Source organism: Citrus clementina, unplaced genomic scaffold, assembly GCF_000493195.1.
Source record: "Citrus clementina cultivar Clemenules unplaced genomic scaffold, Citrus_clementina_v1.0 scaffold_4, whole genome shotgun sequence".
NCBI classification, from domain to species: Eukaryota; Viridiplantae; Streptophyta; class Magnoliopsida; order Sapindales; family Rutaceae; genus Citrus; species Citrus x clementina.
Window position 1 is genome coordinate 25219521 of NW_006262274.1, and position 7341 is coordinate 25226861.

Here is a 7341-nt window from a genome sequence, read left to right on the forward strand (position 1 = left end):
CGTGCGATATATTATCTAATAATAATAATTTATTATGATTGTAGAAGAAAAAATTAAAAAGAAGAAATTGAGGCTGAGCCTAGCAATATGAGTTTGCGGGTCAGGTTGTGTCTGTCTAATTTTCTTTATCAAAAAAATAATTTCTCTAATTTTCTATGTAGGTATGCAAACACAATGCTTTTTTTCGCTTGATTACACTTGTGCTGCGTTTACTTGTCATTAATCGGAATGGGCTGGAATCGGAATGGGTTGGAATCGGAATGAGCTGGAATTGAAATGAGAAATGAAAATCAAAATAAGTTGTTTACTTGACCTATATTAATCGGAATCGAAATGGGCTGGAATCCCATTGATATGTTTATTTTATCTTGGAATCGGAATCATAATGAGTTAGAATGTAACAAATTACTAAAAAGTACTTAATGAATTATTATCATAATTATTATTTTATATTTTAATTATAGTGATTATTTATTCAAAAATTATTATTATTATTATTATTATTAATTATTGTGAATAATATTTAATTAATTGCAAATTTTTAATTAATTAATTATAATGATATACTAATTAGTTATATTAACTATTATTATAAAAATATATTAATTATTGTGATTAATTATTCAAAAACTATTATTATTAATAATTATTGTGAATAATATATTAATATATTAATTAATTGTAAAAAAATTAATTAATTAATTATAATGATATACTAATTAATTATAATAATTACATTAATAATTATTATAATAGTCTATTAACTAATTAATAATAATAATATATGAATTAATTAAAATAATTATATTAATAATTATTAAAATTATATATTAATTATAATTATTGTTAATAATATATTAATTAACAGTAACAATTATATTAATTAATTAATAATATTTTAACCAATTATAATAATTATATTAATAGTTATTATAGTAGTATATTAGTTAATTATTAATAATATAATAAATTATTGTGATTATTTATAAGAAAATATAATTATTAATAATTATTTTTAATAATATATTAATTATCAGTAACAATTATATTAATTAATTATTAATATAATTATTATAGTGGTATATTAATTAATAAATAATAATATATTAACTATTTTGATTATTTATTCAAAAACTACAATTATTAATAATTATTGTTAATAATATATTAATTAATTAATTAATTAATAATAATATATTAATTAATTATAATCATAATATATTAATTATTGTGATTATTTATTCAAAAACTATAATTATTAATAATTATTGTTAATAATATATTAATTAATTATAAATGAGGATAATATGGGTATTTTTAATTTTGAGAATTGCAAAATTACCATTCATGGGAATGAGAGACTCATTCCCACCTCCCCTTTGGGAATGAGTCTTCCATTCTTCATTCCCAAATTGTGGTGGGCCCCATAATTCCGATTCCAATTCATGACTCTATTTTACGATGTAAATACCGGCAATCATTCCAATTTTGAATTCTAATTCTCCAATCCCGGAAGTAAACGCACCGTTGAACTCTACAACTCTTGCCAAATAGAGAACCAATCATATGATATTTAGAGGCCAGGTAAAATTAGCCTCTCTAGCAACTGGCAACTTGGTTGAGTTGTGCATGGGGTCCATGCATGGGAATGCATAGGATGGGACGCATCTGATGATGGTGATGATCATGGTCATGATCGTGATAATGAAGATGATGATGAAAGTGATGGCGATGCAGTGACTGACAGTGACGAAATTAATTTCCATCATGATTCTACAGACAAAGGTTTGTGATTGAACCATTCATATAGATACACTAGAGATGCTTATGTTTCAAGCTTTTTCTTTGGCCAAAGCAGGATCAAATCAATCATCATCATTATCAACCTTGCCTTCCTGCCTCTCCACTCTCCAGTAATGACAATAAAAATAAAAATGCATAACAATGCATATGATAGATGATATTATATTATAATTTGAAGCTGTTGCAATGATAATACTGCACTACAACTTACTGACAAGAATAAGATTAACAGTGAACAAAGTAATGCTGTAATGTTCATTCTTCATTGGACCAAGTTGATGAACAAATGATGCCTGCTGAAAGTTGCTGCTTCAATTCAAGCTACGAATAAGACGACAGTCAATACAAGTAAGCCATTAATAGAGCATAATATTAGTAAATAAATGTTTCTTCATCGTGCATAAATCATAATGACATTCATAAATTATAAAAAGCTCAAGTCAGAGGCCAGCATATGCAATGCAGAGGGCGTGCACGCCCTTTCTTGTAGATTGGAATTCGGATCGCGAGATGAGATTGCAACCGCGCACTGCATTCAAAACCCATGTATGAGATGACGATTGAAAGTGTTTGATAGTGGTGTCATCGATGAGGCCAATGAAAGAAAGCATATTGGAAGAAGCAGGAAAGCAATGATGAGAGTTGACTGAATACCTTACGCACGCGTTGTTGTACCCGTAAACTGTAGCTGATTGATGTGACTTTTATAATTAGGACTCCCCCACTGGGCCCCGATCTTTTTCAGGTATTCCATAGAATAGAGCTTGAATTTCACAAACAGACATAGACCCAGACCCACTGATGAAATGAAAAACTCTAATTCAGTCCTGTCCATACACAAGATTCGGAAATAAAAAGGTACCCCACAGCCACATACTGATGATATATGCACATATCTCAAATTCCACCTCCAATTATTTGAATACATTCAGTCTTTCGATGATCAGTCGTAGGAAATACCAAATCTTTTGCAATTATTTTGTTATCCGACAAATTACCAAAAGAAAATATAAGGGGTTCTTTGTAAAATTGCAATGGTGAACAGGAAGGGACACGTGAGCCCGACCAAAACAAGGCGAACTTAGGCCCAAACCAAACCAACAGTTCATCATCAATATCATTAGTTCCACCATTTCTGTAATAATTGTAATTCAATAGTGGGTGGACCCTACACTATCTCAATCATCATAACATCAGAAATCAAATACATATAATAATGTTACCTGTATATAATTTCTCCCCAAGAAAACAATATTGTATATCATACATCATAGTATACGGATTAATTTTTAAAATATGATTGAATTCATCAATAACAAAAAGAAAAAAAAGAAAGAGCTTTGTACAAATGATTACTTCTGTTGGGCGTTGGGACTTTTTTTTTTTTTTTTTTTCCACAAAGCTGCATCTGTCTAAACCTTTCAATGGACCCCACCACTCTCTTTACATGGCATCATATCATTCCGCCACATCATTATCCTCTCGCCTCGTTTCCATCCAGTCAAACTGGAATTTCAAAATTGCAAGTCTCCATCAATGCCTCGCCAACTTCACGTGACCGTTGTTCACGAACACCGCACGCGCCCCCAAAATTTGACTTTCTGGTTCTGGAGCCGGGACCGCCCGGTCACGTGAGCTAACCGTCCCCCCATTTATGGATATAAGTATAACCTTTGTCTAGCTAGTTGTCTTCTGACTTTCGCATGTCCAGATCACGTCCCTCCCTACCGCGCGTGCAATATCAGTCAACATGAAGTCATTTATGAAAATGGATATTTGTTTTTTTGGGGAGAAGAAATGGATATTGATTGTTGATGCCTAATTAACCCTTCACTTTTCTTTTCCTTGTTAATGTATTTCTTTCTTTGTTTGGGAATTCTTCATAATAATGATATGGTGGAGCGATAGAGATGTGGAAATTGAATTGAAACCGCGTGCTTTTTTTTTTTTTTTTTCTGTCCTCCCAAAAGCACGTGTTTGTAGGGTGCGTTACATGATGAGTATTGATGAAGCTTAAGTGGAGGTAATAGCCCGGAATGCCCAAACATCAGTCATTTGACTCATTTTTTATATCCACAAAACTCGTGCTCTGACATATTGTTTACGGCAAATGCTATGTTACAATTAATGTAACATACACACTCAATAACAACTACACAAATTGTGTGGGCCCATTTAACTATGGTCAATGGACCGTGCCGGGTAATAGCCCGGAATGCCCAAACATCAGTCATTTGACTCATTTCTCATATCCACGAAACTCGTGCTCTGACATATTATTTACGGCAAATGCTATGTTACAATTAATGTAACATACACACTCAACAACAACTACACAAATTGTGTGGGCCCATTTAACTATGGTCAATGGGTCGTGCCGTGCCGGCACGGCCCACCAACTGTCGGCCCATAAGGGCTCATGGGCCGGCACGGCACGGCCCACCAAATTGGTAGGCCGTGCCGTGCCGTGCCTACATTTTTTTCACTTGAGCCTGGCACGGCCCACGGCACGAGCCCTCTCGTGCCGTGCCCAAAAAAAGCCCACCAACTTTTTTTTTTTTTTAGCGTGTCTAAAAAAGCCCACGTGCCTAGCGTGCTTTATTCAAGCCCACGTGCCTGACGTGCTTTTTTAAGCCCACCAACATAATAATAATAATAATATTCACAATCATAATCATATTAATTTTTATTAAGAGAGCAATTAACATTTTATTATTAGTTTATCACAATTTCACAACTATATATTTTATTTCACAATAATCAATCATAATTCATAACACAACAATACATAAATTTAATTAAATTTAATTCCATAGATCATAATAATAATTAATTAAAATTAAAAATACAATCCTCGAATAATCATTACAATAAGTCATAACTACGAAATATTAATATAACAAATCATAGATCACAACTTACAAGTTACAACTACAAAACACGAACTACGATCAATTGACGAATAACAAGCACGAAAAAAATATTTATTAATCACAATTAACTAAGTTATGATTTAATATTAATATGAAAAATATTTCATATGAAAAATATTTTATTATTAATTTTGTAAAAAAAATTATTTTTTATTTTTTATTTATAAATTTACGATATTTATAACCTTATTTATTAAAATCATGATATTTAATTATTTACTTATTCATTTAATAAATTATAAACATAAATAAATAATTAAATAAATATCATAAATAAAATTAAATATCATAAATAACATTATTCATTTAATAAATATCATAAATAAAATTATGATATTTATAATTTTATTTATTAAAATCATGATATTTACTTATTCATTTAATAAATTATAAACATAAAAGATTAGAATATTTATTTAAACTAAGATTTAATGATTTAAATTAATTTTTAAAAGTCTATGCTAAAAAATATATTAAAACATTTAATTTCAAGATATTGTACTTTAATTTCATAACATTTTATATTTACTTTTTGTTAAAAAAATTTACTTAGATATATTTTGGCTCACGTGCTATTAATGGCTCACGGGCCGCGTGCTAGCCCACTAATGAACCGTGCTTATTACGTGCTTTTTCGCGTGCCGTGCTTTAAGGCCCGCGTGCCTAAAATTCTAAGCCCGGCACGGCCCACGTGCGTGCCGTGCCATGCCTCGTGCCTCACCGAAACGTGCTCGTGCCGTGCCCATGCCGTGCCACGTGCCGCCCGGCCCATTGGCCATCTTTAGGCCCATTATTTGTGTGGTTGTTGTTGAGTGTGTATGTTACATTAATTGTAACATAGGGGCTCCCATTGTTTACAGGTGCATGCAAATTTGAAATACCAATAAAACCCCTGTATTTAGATACTGCGATTAGGGGTAATGGTGTAAGTTCGGGGCACTTTTATTCATCGATACACGCACAAAGATCTTCTGATTTGTGCACCGGATATAATAAATTTTTGCTGTGCTTGACAGAATTCTACCCATAATTCCTTTACGGATCGAGTCACGGCGAGGCGGAGAGCAGATCGGTGTGTGGTTCCGCTCCCCCGTCTCCTCCCCCATATAAATGTACAGCATTTGGCCATAGAAACTAAAGCACAATCTTCTCAGCTTCAACCGTTAAAAGCGTTTTACAGTAGTTAGGTTCTCTGGTTTCACGACATTGTGATGTGCTGTGCTGTGTAAGCAGGCAACGCGTGTGTTCATATATCATAATAGAGGGTTGACATTTTGTTCACTGTCGCGTAGGTTGTGTAGTACGTGATAAGACTCGTGTCACTATAGGGATGGCAATGGGGAGGGGAGGGGAGGGGACTAATCTCCCCCTATCCATCCCCGATATTTTGCGTATGTCCTCGTCCCCTTCCCGTCCCCGTCAGAATTACTTGAGAGAATCCACATCCCCTCCCCGAATAATAACAGGGGATCCCTAAGTGTCCCCGATCCTCGAATAACTAATATATTTTTTGTTTTCGATTTTGAGTTAATCATATTAAAATAAAAAATTCAAATAAAAGTAAAGTTTGAAATATATCTTACATTAATATCCATTACAAAAGTCACATACATTAAATTAGTAAGTAACGCAACATGTAAAAGATACAAACTTATTTTACAAACTATCGTGAATAAATTAATAGTCTAATACGAAATTGTTACAAATAAAATAAAATTTAGATTCAAAATTAACTTTTTCAATGGTGGCGTGACACTTTATAAATGTGCACTATTCCTTTTACAGCACAATAGTTAAGTCGGAGTAAATCAAGAGCAAATATTATATTAAATTATATTAGATATTAAAATTGTGATTCGCTATGGGCAATTATAACATCTAAAAATAAATAAAAAATAGATTTAAGTTTAAAACATTTAATGAATATTAAAATTAAAACAAAATTTTTGGGCTAATAGAATGTACCCGATTTTTTTAATATCCTAAATAAAAATTTAGGACTTTAATTGGTTAATTAGACATAAAAGTTTAATAATATAAATATTTTGATATTTTTTATTTTTACCAATATTTATAATTTTATAATTCAAATTTTATTATTTATTTACTAGTAATTTTAAAAAATAAAAATAAAATTAAGAATTAAAATGGGAAAATGGGTAGGGGATGGGGATTCCACCTCATCCCCGTCCCCTCCCTGAATAAGAAATTGGGTAAAAAAATATCTCCATCCCCTTCCCGAATAAGAAATTGGGTATGAAATTATCCTCATACCCTCCCCGAATGAGGAAAATCCCCAAAGGTACCCGTCCCCGTGGGGATTTTTGCAATCCCTATGTCACTATTTATTGATGGGATACTCGGGCTTACAACACAATGTCTTTAAAAAAAAGCCAATGTATGTCCCGTTACACTCTATATCGTGCATGGCATCATGCACCCGATCAAAATCCTATAATAATAATAATAATAATAAGGCAGGCTCTAAGTTGCATTAAATAATAACAACAAGAAGTTGTGGCTCTAATGTATAGTGTTTTACTTGGACGGGAGGTGGTAACAGGTAATATTACTTATTATAAATAAGGATATGGTTATGTTGGAG